This window comes from Triturus cristatus, chromosome 3_1 (assembly GCF_964204655.1).
Source record: "Triturus cristatus chromosome 3_1, aTriCri1.1, whole genome shotgun sequence".
Taxonomy (NCBI): Eukaryota; Metazoa; Chordata; class Amphibia; order Caudata; family Salamandridae; genus Triturus; species Triturus cristatus.
This window is the reverse complement of record NC_140583.1, coordinates 3,822,628-3,840,926: the sequence shown is the minus strand read 5'-3', so window position 1 is coordinate 3,840,926 and position 18,299 is coordinate 3,822,628.

Here is an 18,299-nt window from a genome sequence, read left to right as displayed (position 1 = left end):
GATAGCTAAGCGTAACATAGCCCAAAAGTGGGGAATAGGGGAGACACCAAAGTTAGCCGCATGGGGAAAAGACATGGACGAGGACATGCTAGCTGAAAGATCGGCCTTTATTAGGCGGGGATGCCCTCGTAAGTGGAGTAAAGTATGGGGTGCATGGAATAAATTCAGAGGTGACATATGTGACTCGCCTTCGGATCAAGACGATGAAACCTCGGACTCGGACTGATGGGGGGAGACTCCGGAGTGGGCGCACGGGGTGTTGATATTAGAGATGTAAAGTTGCAAGAACATATTTTTGAGGAATTGACTCTAACATCCTATACTGTATTGTTTTATATTGTGGAAAAACTGCATATCCAACTGCTACTTTGTATTCTATTAATTAAAAAATAAAAATAAAAATAAAAAAAAAACATGGAAAGACGCATTTAGGTGAACATTTTACTTGCGTGTGGAATTTGTACATACTTTCTTGTGAAGTTCTTGGTATAAAAATGCATTTATAAATTTGTCATGGATTTAAAAAAAAAAAAAAAAAAGCGCAAAAGGATATGACCATAATTTGTGAATCCCTAATAGCGATTCCTACAGATTAGGATTTGCTATTAGGGAATCGCTAATAGGAAATGCCAGTGCATACCCGCCTGTGGGTATGCACTGGCATTTCCTATTATTAATTTGTATTAAAATATGCTATGACCTTTTTTAATTTAAAGATTATTGTAACATTCATATCTATTCAAACTAATTTAATTACATTTAATTAATCCTATACATCACTTGTGGGATAATAAATAAATATTTTTTTTTGTTATGTTAAGTGGGATTTTGTTTTTTTAATTTAATTTTTTTATTACAATAATTTTTTTTAATTTAATATATTTAAAACATTTTTTTTTATTTAACATTAATGTATTCTGTAACATTTCATTATATAGTTTACATTTAAAACAAATATGAAAATGAAATAGCATTAATATTTAACATAAGGAATATGCTACTTACCAGTATGCATCTGTTCTTGGCATGTAGAGCTGCAGATCTACACACTTGTGCATAGATCGCCATCTGGTGTTGGGCCCGGATGTTTGCAGTTTGTTTTTCCTCTTGGAAAGTCTTTGGAAGTCACAAGGTCGGTGACTCCTCCTTTGGATCGTATTACGCATGGGCTTCGGCTCCATCCTCAGATTGTTTTTTGCCAGCAGGGAAAGATGGAGCGTAGTAATAACAGTGAAGATGCCCATGTGTGTGTTATCTAAATAAGATAAACTGGAACAGATAAAGGTAGCCGGGGAGGCGGGTGGGCGTGTGTAGATCTGCAGCTCTACATGCCAAGAACAGATGCATACTGGTAAGTAGCATATTCCGTTCGAGGCATATGAGCTGCAGATTACACACTTGTGCATAGATTATATAGCGGTACCCACCGTTAACGGCGACCACCCGTATCTGTTGCAGTGGTTTGAAATAATGTTTTGAGTACAGCTTGGCCCACACTAGCTTGTTGCTTAGTTTGCACATCTACACAATAGTGTTTGGTGAAAGTGTGCGGTGTTGACCATATCGCTGCTTTGCAGATATCATCTAATGGGAGGTTTCCTAGAAAAGCCATTGAAGCCCCTATTTTACGTGTAGAATGGGCTTTAGGGGGAACGGATAGCGTTCGTTTTGCTATGGTAGCAAATCTGAATGCATTTGACAATCCACCTAGCTATCCCCGACTTGGAGATGGGGTTGCCCTTGTGTGGTGGAGAAAAAGAGACAAACAGTTGTTTGGTTTTACGGAAAGATTGTGTTCTCTCGATGTAGTAGAGTAAGGCTTGTTTTGGTTCCATTGCAATCAGCTAAAATGTAACTCTGATAAATCGGAGGTTCTTTTCTTTGGTTGCCCTCCTGATCCGTGCTGGAGGTCTTGGTGGCCTGCTGACATGTTTCCCCCTGCGGATGTGGCCTCGGTGGCCAAAAATCTCGGCGTTAAGTTGGACAATTGTCTCACCTTGAAACCGCAGATCCAGAGCCTAGTTGGCCAATGCTTTGGCATTTTAAAAATGCTAAGAAAATTTCTTCCTGTTCTGTCCATCGCCCACAGGAAGATCACGGTGCAGGCCTTGATAGGCTCCAGGCTGGACTACGCCAATGTCCTGTACCTGGGTCTCCCTAAGTGCCTTCTCTCACGCTTACAGGTCGTGCAGAATTCGGCCGCGCGAGCTATTTTCGGCCTTAGCCATCGCTCCCATGCCACGGGACTACTGCAATCCCTGCACTGGCTCCCCATTAAGAAGCGTATTGAATTCAAGGCACTTACCATGACATTTAAAACGCTTCATGGCATTGGCCCTCTCTATATGAGAAAGAGGATCAGTTTCTATCGACCCACCAGATCCTTGCCCTCTGCGTCATTGTCCCTCACTGTGGTCCCGGCAATTAGGCGTGCCCGGATCGGAGGGCGTTCCTTTAAACACCTAGCGCCACTCGCCTGGAATGCCCTCCTTCTGGCGTTAAGAAAGTGTGATAACTTGACGACCTTTAGAAAGAAGCTCAAAACTCGGCTTTTCGGCATGTAAGTCCTCCTCTCTGTAGATGCTTTGTGGTCTAGGGTCTGTCAGCGCCGGGACACTCTGTCTGAGTAGCTGAGCGCTTAACAAAACTCTGGATAACATAACATAACATAACGTTTGACATCTAGTGTGTGAAGAGCTCTTTCTGCAACAGTTTGTGGTTGCGAGAAGAATACTGGTAGTTCTACAGATTGGTTCAGGTGAAAAGGAGAAATGACTTTGGGGAGGAATTTTGGGTTGGTACGGAGAACAACTTTGTTATGGTGCATTTGCAGAAACGGTTCTTGAATGATAAATGCCGGTATCTCACTGACCCTTCTGAGGGAAGTGATGGCTACGAGAAAGGCGGTTTTCCAGATTAAGAATTGGAGTTCACATTTGTGCAAAGGTTCGAAGGGAGGCCCCATTAGTCAGGTGAGAACGATATTTAGGTTCCACACAGGTGAGGGTGGCACTCTGGGGGGAATTATTTTTTTAAGGCCTTCCATGAAGGCTTTAATGGCAGGTACTCTAAAGAGTGATAGATGTTGCCTGTTTTGTAGATAAGCTGCTATAGCTGCGAGGTGTAATCGAATGGACGTGTAGGCTAGATTACACCTTTGTAGGTGTAGTAAATAGCCTATGATGTGTTGGATGGAGACGTCTAGGGGATTGATGGTGTTGTTGTGACAATAGACAACAAAACGTTTCCACTTGGCGGCGTAGCACGCTCTAGTGGTGGGTCGTCTAGCTTCCTTGATGACGTTCATACAGTCAGGGGGAAGATTCAGATAACCGAATTCTAGGACTTCAGGAGCCAGATCGCAAGGTTGAGCTGAACTGGGTCCGGGTGTCTGATCTCTCCATGGTTCTGGGTTAAGAGGTGTGGAGAGAGGTGTAATATTTGGTGCGGTACTACAGATAGTTCCAGCAGTGTGGTGTACCACGGTTGTCTGGCCCAAGTTGGAGCTACTAGGATTAGTGTGAGGGAGTGTTGCTGTAGTTTGCGCACCACTAGTGGAATGAGTGGGAGAGGCGGAAAAGCGTACGCAAATCTGCCTGACCAGTTCATCCATATCGCATTCCCTTTGGACAATGGGTGAGGATATCTGGCGGCGAAGTTTGGGCATTTGGTGTTTTCGTGGGTGGCGAAGAGGTCTATCTGTGGATGCCCCCACATTTGAAAGTACGGGTGTAGAACTTGTGGGTGGAGTTCCCACTCGTGGATTTGTTGTGTTTGTCTGCTGAGCAGATCTGCCATAGTGTTTTGGACTCCTGGGACATGCTGAGCTAGGAGAAAGATTCTCTGGGGTATGGCCCATGCTCTGTGCTAGCTGAGAGAGCTGTGGAGAGTGTGTGCCGCCTTGTTTTTGAATATAGTACATGGCTGTCATGTTGTCTGTGCGGATTGGGACTGCCTTGCCTGAAATCTGTGTTTGAAAAGATTTTAGGGCTAAGAAGATTGCTAGTAACTCCAGATGGTTGATGTGGAGTAACTTTTGTTGAGGTGTCCATGTGCCCTGCATGGTGAGATGTAATAGATGAGCTCCCCAGCCGGAGAGCGATGCGTCTGTGGTTAGTACTATCTGGGGAACCGGGTCCAGGAACGGTCGACCTGTGGAAAGGTTTGTGGTGGTCCACCACTGCAGAGAGCGATGGGTGCGACCGTCTACCAACACCAGATCTGTTAATTGACCCTGGGCCTGGTTCCATTGGCGCGCTAAGCACTCTTGGAGAGGACGAATCTGGAGTCTTGCGTGAGGTACTATGAAGATGCAAGAGACCATCATCCCTATTAGTTGCATAAACACCCGAGCTGGGCGGGAGTGTTGTGCTATGAATTTTGCGCGTAGAGCCTGAATGCTTGCAATCCTGGCAGGATTGGGGTAGGCGAGCGCTTTTGAGGTGTCTATAGTAGCACCTAGATATTGTTTTATGTGGGGTGGTTGTAGATGGGACTTTTCGTGGTTTACCGTGAAGCCTAGCTGGTGAAGTAGCTGGATCGTGGTGTGTGTGTTGTACACACTGATTGTATGAACTGGCTTTTATCAGCCAGTCGTCTAGGTATGGGAAGACATGAATGTGCTGTCTTCGCAGATGTGCTGCCACCACTGCGAGGCAGTTGGTGAATACTCGTGGTGCGGTTGTGACTCCGAATGGGAGTAATTTGAATTGGTAGTGTTGGCCATCCACTACAAATCTGAGGTACTTCCTGTGAGCGTTGTGCACTGGGATGTGGAAAAAGGCGTCTTTGAGGTCTAAAGTTGTGAGGAAGTCGTTTTGGGAAAGTACATGCTGAAGCGTTACCATATGAAAATGGTCTGAGTGTATGTATTTGTTTAGGGGCCGAAGGTCTAGGATGGGCCGTAGAGTCTCGTCCCTTTTTGATATGAGAAAATATAGGGAGCAGACCCCCATATTTTGTTGGTTGGTAGGAACGTATTCTATTGCCTTTTTGTGTAGGAGGGAGATTACCTCCTGCTTGAGTAGCAGTAGATGTTCTGGTGACATTGGGCGTTGTCTGGGTGGAATGTTTAGGGGGGTAGATATTAGTTCTAGGCAGTAGCCTGACCGAATTATTTGTGTTACCCATTTGTCCGAGGTGATGGTTGTCCAGACCGGAAGGAAATGTTGGAGTCTGCCCCTGACCGGAGTGGGATGGTCTGGGGGAAGCGGAGGGAAGTCATTGGGTAGGCGCGGTGGCAGAGCGGGAGCTGTTTGTTTTGCCTCTGCCTTTGTTATTGTTGCCCCTGTCGCCACCCCTTTGGTAACCCCTTGTGAAGGTGGACTGAGTAGGGGATTTGTATGAAGTGGAAGCGGTGTCTGAGGAGTAGCCTCTGGATATGCTCCGAAAGGAAGAGCTGCGAAAGGACCGTCTGGGAGGATGAGATTGTAAGGCTCCCATGGATTTTGCCGTGTCAGTGACCTTTTTCATTTTCTCTAGGGCGTCATCCACTTTGGAGCCAAACAAATGTTCCTGGTCAAAGGGATGGTTGAGAATGGAGGCTTGTACCTCCGGTTTAAAACCTGATATCCTTAGCCAGGCATGGCGACGGAGGAGGGCACTAGTATTGATGGCCCTAGAGGCTGTGTCTGCTGCATCTAAGGCACAACGTGTAGAGGTGTTAGTAATTGTTTTGCCCTCCTGAATTAGCTCATTGGCCCTAGCTTTGTATTTATCAGGGAGATGATGCATTATGGCTTCTAGCTCGTCATAATGGGCCCTGTCATACCTCGCTAGTAGTGCTTGTGTATTTGCTATACGCCATTTATTGGCCGCTTGAGATGCAGTACGCTTGCCTGATGCGTCCAAGAGTTTAGAATCTTTGTCCGGTGGTGGTGCGTCATCTGACGCCTGGGAGTTGGCCCTTTTCCGTGCTGTGGATACTACTAGGGAATCTAGTGGCGCTGGCCCTCTGATGTAGGAGGGATCTGTTGGGGCGGCTTTATACTTCTTTTCAATGAGCGGGTTAATGACCCTAGCCCTAACTGGGTTCTTGAAGATCTCCGGCGCATGTTTTATAACACCTTTTAGCATAAGCAATATGGAGGTGGTCCTATGTGTGGTGTCGAATGTGTCTAGAAGGAACTCCTCCTCCACTGGGTTGGTTTGTAAATCTACCCCGTGGTAGTGTGCTGCCCTTTGCAGTTAATGGTTGAACCCCAAGGAGTCTTCTGGTGGAGAAGGTCTGGAAGGGTAAAGATCGTCTTGTGGGACGTTGGGGATATCAGGGACATTATAATCGTCTCATGGGTCTGGGGAGCCTGTGGGAGTGGGGTCCCCTGTAGGTATATCTTGGGGCACATCCCCTATGTCATCGTATGGATCCCCTTGATCATCATCATCCGGGGATGGGGTCGGGAATTTATGAGGTGGGGGTGGAGAAGGTGGAGGAGGTAGAGGAGGGGAAGGTGAAGGAGGTGGTGGAGGTGGGGAAGGTATTCTGAAAGGGGAGGTAGCAGAGTCCTTCCTTTTTGGAGGTGGAGGCGGAGCAGGTTTCTCTAACTGTCTCTTTTTGATAGAGAGCATCAAATATCCAGTTTTGGGATCCTTAGTTAATGATTTTTTGTAAAGGATCTGGTGTGAATAGTTCTGGAGAGGTTGGTTTGTCCGTCGGCGCCGAAGGCGTCGGGGCCGTTGGTTTCTTAGGTTTGTCGGTGCTGGTTCGTTGTTTGGAACCATGCTTGGAAAGCTTCGATTGTTTAGTAGGCGCCGAGATGGATTTCGGCTTCAAAGTGTCGGTGGCCTTGTGTGCTTTTGTCGGTACCGAAAATAGGGTCGTGCTGAGGAGCTGGGTCTCGACTCCGAGTGTTTCGGTGCGGGGCTCGGTGTCAAGATGGAGGCCGGTTTCTTTTTCGGTGCCGAAGAATGTTTATCGGCTCCGACGGTGGGTGGCTCGAGCCCGATCCGCCTGAAGGCTTAATTAGCTTCTTTACTGGTCCCGAAGGTGCGGTGTGGGAAGCAGTGTCTTTGGTCTTGCTTAGGCCCGAAGGCGTGACCGAAGCCTTTTTCGGTACCGGGGAGGGTGTGGGGGGAGGTAGAGTAGTACTCACAACCCTCTGCGCCAGAGTGATGTCCTCCACATCTGAGTTGTCGGCTTCGGAGGCGCTGACAAGTCCCTCGTCAGTGTGTTGTTCTGGAGCGTCGACGCCTTCCCCGAAGATGTCGTCCGGGATCGCCGTCGAAGAGTGTGCCATGGTTCTTCTGGCTCTTCGGTCGCGAATCGTATTCTTGGACCGGAAGGATTTGCACGCCGGACAGTCTCGAGCCTCGTGTTCAGGGGAGAGGCAGAGGTTGCACACCTCGTGGAGATAGGTGTGGGGGAATTTGACCCACATCGAGGGCACTTTTTAAATGGAGTCCTTTCCATTAGCCAGGACCGGAGCTTGGGTAGGCCCTAAGGCCGCCGTCGACGACTGGAACCGAAGGTCTTGCCGATGAGAGGCACGTCGAGTGGGGAGATCGCGATCGAAACAATACCGCGATTTGGGGTGAGGATTGCGCGTCGATCGTCAAACTGGAAGCTGTTCAGAACCGGAGCGCGAAGATTACATCCGAGCCCGATGGCGAAAAAAACAATCTGAGGATGGAGCCGAAGCCCATGCGCAATACGATCCAAAGGAGGAGTCACCGACCTCGTGACTTCCAAAGACTTTCCAAGAGGAAAAACAAACGGCAAACATCCGGGCCCAATACCAGATGGCGATCCATGCACAAGTGTGTAATCTGCAGCTCATATGCCTCGAACACTATGTTTTCAAAGCTTTTTAAAAGTTTAATAAACGTTTTCCTATACTCTGCCATATAGAGATATCTGTCCTGATTGCAGATGTCTCTCCCAAGTGTGCAGAATTTCAAATATGGTCTTAAAGTCACTGCAAGAAGTAACAATATAGTCGTATTTAACATTTTTACTGCCTCTGCCCCTTACTGCAGGGGGTGGACAAGCAAGTCTGCACTTTTGAGTAAGTGGGGACTAGCCAAAAGTAGTAAAGTAACTCAATGTGTAGGAGTGAATTTACTTGTATTAAATCTACACATGTAGCTTTCCTTTTGTGACTAGGCCCCTGAATGTTTCAGCAGAGCTTGAAACTGGGGGATAAGCACGTCACCAACCACGTGTCTCCTTGCCAACAGTAGGAGCGGGGAGGGTACCTCGTAACAGAAACAGGAATATGTTACACATATCACAAGTGAACAAGAAGGTTGGGGGCTTCGAAACAGAAGCATCAATCATGGCAGTTAAATCCCTAAATACCTCAGCCCAATATTCAGCAAACATTGGGCACACCACACCAGATGTGAGGAGCCTGCGTTACCCTCTTTGACTAATATCCACCACTGAAATTACTTTCATATCCTTCTGCTATCATTCCAAATCCAAATAACTGACTAACCTATCCACCACTTAAAATGTACTTGCATGTCTCACTATACTAATTCAACACTAATCCTCTATGGATCCCGGAGTAGCGTGCTACTCGCCGAAAAAGCTATTTGACGCCTCGTCAGGGGTATTAAGCGCTATATAAATGCAATTACAATACAATACAATACAATCTTTGCATCGGTTACAGAGTTGCCTCTTAGCCCCAGTTCATATAGCGCTGCAGGAGTGTAATATATCAAATGCAATAATTTAACGTGTATCAATTCTATACGTTGGGTAGAGAGTCCCATTCAAGGACCAGCAGAATGTTAATTGCTCGTCGGTTGGAGAATCTATGAGATCTATGGACTGTAGGAAGGTGGATATCTGACTATGGTTACCCCCAACTTTTTGCCTAGTGTCTAGCTGGTTTTTCGACTTAGTTGGCCTGAGATCCTGCCATTCAGGGTCTCAGGCTGTCTGCTCTCTCCTTAAAATGGACTCCATGTACCCTAGGTACATACACAATTGGTAAGGATCACCTTATTGGACCGTGTACAGTGTACCCTAGGTACCCAGGGCATAGGTGTACCCTAGGCCTACCAGGGGCTGCAGCATGTATTATGCCACCCCTGGCCTGGCCTTCCATTTTGACACAACTGGCTGATCACTCAGCTGGGGCAAGGTCGTGTAATCACCCCTTGCTTAGGTGTAGTATTCCTATACCTAACTTACATATAGACACATGTGTACCTATCAGTCACTCCTATGGCAGGCCTTAACAATCCTGGAGGCAGAGTGCTTGGTAACATGTGAGATGGTGCTCTAGCATGAGCTGAGCCTGTCTGCAGCTTTCGGAACCAAGTCCTTATAGCTGTTCTATGATATAGCCTACCATATACTCTTAAAGTGCCTTATAATCTTAAACGGTTATGGTAACTATGGTTTGGCTTTATCGAAACATGTCGTGTAAGGTGTCTAACACTGTGGAATAATACCCCCATACCATTTCTGGACATGAGGATATTATTCCCCCCTTCTAGAGGGAAAGACATGTTAAAATCATACTTCACTGTTAGCCTCTGACCAAAGCCTCAGCATCACAAAATGGATGCTGCTGCCACGACACAAGTCTGACCTCCTGCAGCTGGGAGTGATCCCAGCCAGGGAGGCCTGGACAATAGGTTTCCTGCTTGGGGAGGTGCTAGCACCTCCCCAGACAGCTGTATTGGGGCAGGGTGGGCTGAAAGGAATGAGACATGCCTGGGGCACACAAGGTGTTCCTTGCATAGTCCAGTTCAAACCGGCGCTGGGGCACTCCAGCCCCAGCTCTGGCGCGAAACTGGACAAAGGGAAGTGGGTGTAACCACCCCCTCCCAGGTCCCACCCATAAGGCGTGACCTAGCAGGTATCCCAGCCCCCCAGATTAGTATAAGAGTGGGAGTTGGGCCTCAAGACTTTAGATTATCCTGAACCTGCAATCTTGAACAGAAACTCTGGACCTTCGACATTCGACGAAAGAAGAAGACTGAAGAATCTCCCTTGTGGCCAAGGAGTGGCTACCCTGTGCAAACAGGCACCATCAAGAGACTACCCTTTGCTTTGCCCACGTTCTACGAGGAACCGACTGCAGAGCCCGACCAGAGCCTTGACTTCCAGACTTCTCCGACCCTGATCCACATCCACAGCAGAGCTGAGATCCGTGGAGGCGACGAGCGACGTGGGACCGGCTACCTGGGAAAAGTGGCTAGTATCTTCAAGCGCAGCTTCTGAGGCACCCTCGAAGTTGTGCACCGGGGATTGAGAAGCCCCACCCCCAAGCACCATCTGCACCGAAGATCAGCCCCCCACACTCAACGAGTCCTGCGTGGGGCCCTTCAGCATTTTCCTGCTTGCCGCGTCTGTCCGGTTGCTTGCCTGCTGGCTAGTGGCCTTGGTGACGACGCATCCCGTAATCTTCACCGCTGGTTTGGCTCCTCCAGACTGGCTCCTGCTTCTTTGAAAAAGAGAAGCACCCCAGACCTTCCTGGTCTGCACCAGAAGCAAGTCCTTCATTCTGCGTGGGTTCCGCTTGCCAAGGCTTGGTGAGTCCTAGTCCAACTTCGACGCCGCCGACAGCAAGAGCCTTCGTGGGACAGCTCGCCTCCTGGTCCTAGTCGTCCTCGACGCTTCCTGGTCCTCCTAGCTGCAGCGACAAGCTTCACCTTCACCTGCAAATCTTCACGACATCGTCTGGTTCCTTCCTGGTTCCACGTGGTCACTGGCTAGTGACCTTGACTCTGTCCCTTCTGCTTGCAGGTCTCCTCTCTTCTTGATCCCAGCCTTGGGATCCACCGGACACTCTTCACTGACTGCCTGTCAGCATCTTTCTTCAGGCATCCATAGGAGTCGACGACGAAACCCGACGCAACTTCACCCCTATGCACCCGCAGCCTGTGGGCTAGGTAACTTGGGTACTCCGGTGCTCATCAGGATAGTGACTATCCTAGTGTCTAAGTTTCAAGTCTCAACTTCCTAGCTACTCCGGAAGTGTCCTAAATCTATCTATTTCTAAACTGTACTATTGCTAGTGACTTTAACGCATTACGCGTGAGTGTTTCCACTCTGCATACGAATCCCGTGGGCCTCCCACTTCCTAACCTTTGGTAGTATAGTGTAGCCCCAGCGATTCCCTAGGCCTAGGCCTATCCTATTTCCGTGACAGTGGTCCTTATACCACTTACTTAGTATATGGTTTGCGTGGCCCATAGGACCTAACTGTATTACTTACCTGTGTGACTTACTGTATGCATAAATAAGACTGTGTTGTACTTACCTCTAATCTCATAAAGAGTGCTGAGGGTTTGCTTAGAATAAATACACTTTATTTTATATATATATATCTGTTGTGGTGTCCTTTCATTTGGTAGTCAAGGGATTATATATGGTATCACAGCTGGCTTCACATGCCATTCAGAGTTTAGCCTAAGACTGCTCTTGTCCATGCTACCACTAGGATAGCTGGTCTATAAGGTTGACTTTACAACCAATCACCATAAGGGTATTTGGACTGATATAAGGTGTACACTAGAACTAGTGACATCATACATCAGGCCAACTTCTCACATTGGTGAGCAGCGGTTGGGATCTGAGCTTGCTGTTGTAATACCATTGTAATCTTAAGATACTAAATTGAAAGATCACACAGATATTGTCTAGGTACATATAACATAGTTTATAATACTTAAGTCCTACTGGACTTAGTAGTTGTAGGTTGAAGGGAATAACACACCCTGACTACAACTACTAGAGAGGTTTAGTAGAAACAACTAGTGTAGGTAGGTGCACACACCACACCCTCACTAGATCATGTCTCTGAGAGGAGATCAAGTAGATGCTCTCTCAGGAGGGGCAGGTCTGCAGAAGACCCCCTCTAGATATGATACCTTAACATTCCAGGAGATGAGACAATTGTGCACCTCCAGAGGAATAAAACAGGGTGCAAACCCTACCCTTAGACAGCTAGTGGAGCTTCTGGAGGCCTATGATGCTGAAAGAGCTGCCAGGGATGGTGCCATAGCTGTAGATAAGGGTCTACCCACCACAGATGAGTCAGATGGGACTTCAGAGGAAGAGGTAGACAGCCAGGGCCAAGTAGGAAGACTTAGCCAGGCTAACCTAAGCTTACATGGGAGTTTGCATGGGGTCCCCCCATACAGACCCCCAAGTAGGCTTTCACAGAGAAGCAGGAGGGACAGATCCCCTTCAAGGGAGTCCATCCACTCCCATGTCTCTAGCATCTCTAATGCTTCCTCTCACAGGGAATGACTTCCCCTGAGAGAAAGGAGCATGAAGCCAGAATGAGGGAAGCTAATCTGAGGATTCAGAGGGAAGAACTTGCCCTTGCCAAGGAGAAGCTTGCTCTGGCTAGAGAGCAAAAATTGTGTGGGTCAGAACCCACTGGTGGCAGCAACATTCCTAGAGATAGGGATAGGTCTTATGACCATAGAAACCTAAGCAAGATAGTCCCCCCATATCAGAATGGGGATGACATCCACAAGTGGATGACTGCTTTGGAGAGGGCCTGCAAAGTACAGCAGGTACCCCAGAGTCAGTGGGCAGCTATCTTGTGGCTCTCCTTTTCTGACAAAGGTAGAGACAAGCTCCTCACAGTCAGTGATGAGGATGCAAACAATTACAAAGTCCTGAAGAGTGCTCTGATAGATGGGTTTGGCTTAACCACTGAGCAATATAGGTTGTTGTTCAGAGACACCCAGAAGACACAGACACAGGACTGGTCTGATTTTGTGGATTGTGCCACTAAGGCTTTGGAAGGTTGGTTAAATGGCAGCAAGGTGCAGGACTATACAGGATTGTACAACTTGATTATGAGGGAGCAGATCCTTAGTAATTGTCAGAACCAGCTTCTCCATCAACACCTGGTAGACTCAGATTTGACCTCTCCCCAAGAATTGGGAAAGAGGGCAGATAAATGGGTCAGGACCAGGATTAGGCCTAAAAATCAGGGTGGTGACCAAAAGAAAGATACCACCAAGCCTCAAGAGAAGGGTGGGGATAAAGCAAAAGAGAAATCTTCCTCAGGGCCCCAAAACTCCACACAGGGTGGTGGGTCCCAAGCTCCCTCCTCTACCACAGTTAAAAAGCCTTACTGCCATGAGTGTAAAACTCCTGGGCATTGGAAAACTGACAGCAGTTGCCCAAGGGATAAAAACAAAAATGTTCCTCCAACTACTCCTGTCACACCACCTATTACTGTCAGCAGTAATCCCCCAGGTGGTGGGAGTGCCCCCCAAAATTTGGTTGGGTTTTCTTGGGGAACACAGGGGGATCCTGGCTTAGCCAATTCCCCTACAGCAGCTACTCTTGTCTGTGATGGTGGCATGGGGTTTGCCAACTTCACTGCCTGTCCCAACACTTTGGGTAGGTACAGACAGGAGCCCTACATCAATGGTAGAAAAGCTGAGGCCTACAGAGACACTGGAGCTAGCATCACTATGGTGGCCCATAGGCTAGTTCCCTCTGAGCAGCTTTTGCCTGGTTTCTCATACCAGGTGACTAACATTGATGGCAAACAGAACAGTCATCCCATGGCAGAGGTATGTCTCAGCTGGGGAGGTGTCACTGGCCCTAAAAGGGTGGCAGTGTCTCCAACCTTGCCTGTGGACTGCTTACTGGGGAATGACTTAGAACTCTCAGCTTGGGCTGGAGTTGAACAAGACACCCATTCCAAAATGGTAGGCCTTTCAAAAAAGGGTAGTGGGGTTGTGCCAGCCACAACCCCTGTCCAAGTAGATTTCCTCCCTGAAAAGGTTGGAAGGGCAGTGGTAGCCACAACCCAGGCAAAGACAGACTTCCCTGTAGAGACTGGCAGAGCTGTGACAGTCACAGCTCAAACACAAACTGAGTGCCTCCCTGAAAAGGTGGGCAGGGCTGTAATGGTCTCAGTCCATACTCAGACTGACATAGGTGTAGTGAAGCCTGAAACTATGGATCACTCCACACAAACAGAGAGTAGTGGGGAGGAAGAAAAGTCTCCCTCTCCCCAGACATTAGGAAAAGGTCAGCCTCCTCAGGAATCTGACCTCACCCCTTGTGAAGGAACTGCCCCAGAGGTAGCCAGGCCTGGCCTGGCAGAGCCTCTGATGTCAGTGGCCCCTTCCAAGGTGGGACCCAGTCTGGTGCAGGTAGCCTGCCTCTCTCTACCCTGCCTCAGTCAGCCCAGGGCTGCAGAGCTCAGGGAGGCCAGTGGACCCCAAGAGGGCCCCTGTCCACAAGAACCCCCCCATCAAAAGAATGAGGATTGCCTGGCTAGTAGCCCTAGCCAGGTGATGGGTAAAAACCTTCCTGAGGGATCCCCTTTACAGGTAGTTAGGGACCTCCCCCAGAGGGATTCTGTTGGGCACAGGCAAACATGGGACCTTAGGGCCCCAAACCTGACCTGTCCCTCCAGTAAGCCCACAAAAGGGACCCAGCCTCCAGCTTTAGGTAGCCAGAGGCTGACCCTGAGAGCACAGTGCAACTCAGTTAAAGAAAGAAAGGCATCCATGGTGGAGGATGATTGGAGGAAGCTGAGGCCTCACTTTGAGGACACTCACTTCAGTACTCCATCTCAACACCAGCCTTTTACTTTGCAAAGACACACCCAAGGTAGAGATTCCCTATGGTGGAGACCCTATGATACCTTTAGGATGAGGGATTGCTTAGTGGACCATGAGACAGGGGGTAACCATGCCAGTGCTGGTTCTTCCTTATATGGCCACTTAGGCAATAGAGGCTTACCTTGTCAAGGCCAGCCTTATCTCCTTTCGTTTGGGGGGGGGGGGTTGTGTAGGAAGGTGGATATCTGACTATGGTTACCCCCAACTTTTTGCCTAGTGTCTAGCTGGTTTTTCGACTTAGTTGGCCTGAGATCCTGCCATTCAGGGTCTCAGGCTGTCTGCTCTCTCCTTAAAATGGACTCCATGTACCCTAGGTACATACACAATTGGTAAGGATCACCTTATTGGACCCTGTACAGTGTACTCTAGGTACCCAGGGCATAGGTGTACCCTAGGCCTACCAGGGGCTGCAGCATGTATTATGCCACCCCTGGCCTGGCCTTCCATTTTGACACAACTGGCTGATCACTCAGCTGGGGCAAGGTCGTGTAATCACCCCTTGCTTAGGTGTAGTATTCCTATACCTAACTTACATATAGACACATGTGTACCTATCAGTCACTCCTATGGCAGGCCTTAACAATCCTGGAGGCAGAGTGCTTGGTAACATGTGAGATGGTGCTCTAGCATGAGCTGAGCCTGTCTGCAGCTTTCGGAACCAAGTCCTTATAGCTGTTCTATGATATAGCCTACCATATACTCTTAAAGTGCCTTATAATCTTAAACAGTTATGGTAACTATCGTTTGGCTTTATCGAAACATGTCGTGTAAGGTGTCTAACACTGTGGAATAATACCCCCATTCCATTTCTGGACATGAGGATATTATTCCCCCCTTCTAGAGGGAAAGACATGTTAAAATCATACTTCACTGTCAGCCTCTGACCAAAGCCTCAGCATCACAAAATGGATGCTGCTGCCACGACACAAGTCTGACCTCCTGCAGCTGGGAGTGATCCCAGCCAGGGAGGCCTGGACAATAGGTTTCCTGCTTGGGGAGGTGCTAGCACCTCCCCAGACAGCTGTATTGGGGCAGGGTGGGCTGAAAGGAATGAGACATGCCTGGGGCACACAAGGTGTTCCTTGCATAGTCCAGTTCAAACCGGCGCTGGGGCACTCCAGCCCCAGCTCTGGCGCGAAACTGGACAAAGGGAAGTGGGTGTAACCACCCCCTCCCAGGTCCCACCCATAAGGCGTGACCTAGCAGGTATCCCAGCCCCCCAGATTAGTATAAGAGTGGGAGTTGGGCCTCAAGACTTTAGATTATCCTGAACCTGCAATCTTGAACAGAAACTCTGGACCTTCGACATTCGACGAAAGAAGAAGACTGAAGAATCTCCCTTGTGGCCAAGGAGTGGCTACCCTGTGCAAACAGGCACCATCAAGAGACTACCCTTTGCTTTGCCCACGTTCTACGAGGAACCGACTGCAGAGCCCGACCAGAGCCTTGACTTCCAGACTTCTCCGACCCTGATCCACATCCACAGCAGAGCTGAGATCCGTGGAGGCGACGAGCGACGTGGGACCGGCTACCTGGGAAAAGTGGCTAGTATCTTCAAGCGCAGCTTCTGAGGCACCCTCGAAGTTGTGCACCGGGGATTGAGAAGCCCCACCCCCAAGCACCATCTGCACCGAAGATCAGCCCCCCACACTCAACGAGTCCTGCGTGGGGCCCTTCAGCATTTTCCTGCTTGCCGCGTCTGTCCGGTTGCTTGCCCGCTGGCTAGTGGCCTTGGTGACGACGCATCCCGTAATCTTCACCGCTGGTTTGGCTCCTCCAGACTGGCTCCTGCTTCTTTGAAAAAGAGAAGCACCCCAGACCTTCCTGGTCTGCACCAGAAGCAAGTCCTTCATTCTGCGTGGGTTCCGCTTGCCAAGGCTTGGTGAGTCCTAGTCCAACTTCGACGGCGCCGACAGCAAGAGCCTTCGTGGGACAGCTCGCCTCCTGGTCCTAGTCGTCCTCGACGCTTCCTGGTCCTCCTGGCTGCAGCGACAAGCTTCACCTTCACCTGCAAATCTTCACGACATCGTCTGGTTCCTTCCTGGTTCCACGTGGTCACTGGCTAGTGACCTTGACTCTGTCCCTTCTGCTTGCAGGTCTCCTCTCTTCTTGATCCCAGCCTTGGGATCCACCGGACACTCTTCACTGACTGCCTGTCAGCATCTTTCTTCAGGCATCCATAGGAGTCGACAACGAAACCCAACGCAACTTCACCCCTATGCACCCGCAGCCTGTGGGCTAGGTAACTTGGGTACTCCGGTGCTCATCAGGATAGTGACTATCCTAGTGTCTAAGTTTCAAGTCTCAACTTCCTAGCTACTCCGGAAGTGTCCTAAATCTATCTATTTCTAAACTGTACTATTGCTAGTGACTTTAACGCATTACGCGTGAGTGTTTCCACTCTGCATACGAATCCCGTGGGCCTCCCACTTCCTAACCTTTGGTAGTATAGTGTAGCCCCAGCGATTCCCTAGGCCTAGGCCTATCCTATTTCCGTGACAGTGGTCCTTATACCACTTACTTAGTATATGGTTTGCGTGGCCCCTAGGGCCTAACTGTATTACTTACCTGTGTGACTTACTGTATGCATAAATAAGACTGTGTTGTACTTACCTCTAATCTCATAAAGAGTGCTGAGGGTTTGCTTAGAATAAATACACTTTATTTTATATATATATCTGTTGTGGTGTCCTTTCATTTGGTATTCAAGGGATTATATATGGTATCACAGCTGGCTTCACATGCCATTCAGAGTTTAGCCTAAGACTGCTCTTGTCCATGCTACCACTAGGATAGCTGGTCTATAAGGTTGACTTTACAACCAATCACCATAAGGGTATTTGGACTGATATAAGGTGTACACTAGAACTAGTGACATCATACATCAGGCCAACTTCTCACACAGACCACTACTCTTTCACTGTAGGGTGTAAATCGAACTCCCCTCTGTGATGAGTTATATCGCCGGGACACTAACCTTCAAGGCCATGCAAGGTCTATCAACATCCCTGTGGATGCAGTGAGTGGGAGGAGAAGGAAAGCATGGACTAGAGGTTGGAGATGATTGACGGAGTCTAGAATACATAAACACATCTAGTATAGTGTGGCTGGCTCTCTCGTGGATACGAGTTAAGAGAAAACTCTCATTCGCTGTGCATTTTCACACTAGTCAGCTGCTTGCTTGCCTCGGCTCACAGGACCAGGGAAGACTGGGATTCCCAATGAGTGGTGTGTCAGGAGAGTATTGATCAATCATAAACCCATGCCTTACACCTAAGCGAGTTCAAGTGCAGGCCAAATCTGGGTATGGAAGGAGCAATGGTTAGGGAGGTGGGGCTAATCACATCAGCCTCGAAAGGGTTTGTGACTGAAAGGGCATGCAGCGACACCACAATGTGCAACCTGAACCTCAGCGAATAAACAGTATAGCTTACGATCTGTAGCCGCAAGGTTGCCCCGTTGAAACAGGAGTTTCACAGTGTAAACGTGGTTACTTACTTACCACAGAAATGTGATCATGGAAGACCTCAATCTTTTCAAGAAGTGGTGGGCGAGGGATATAGGATTATTAATGGATAAATACAAGAACAGTGGAAGGATAACCATCTTCGGAATGGCCTTTTCACAAACCGAGGGCATCTGCAATTTATCCAGCCAGGAATCTCATCGCCCAGGTTTGAAGGTCAATGCCATGGTTCTCCAACTGGATGCTGATATATTTAACCAATTACACC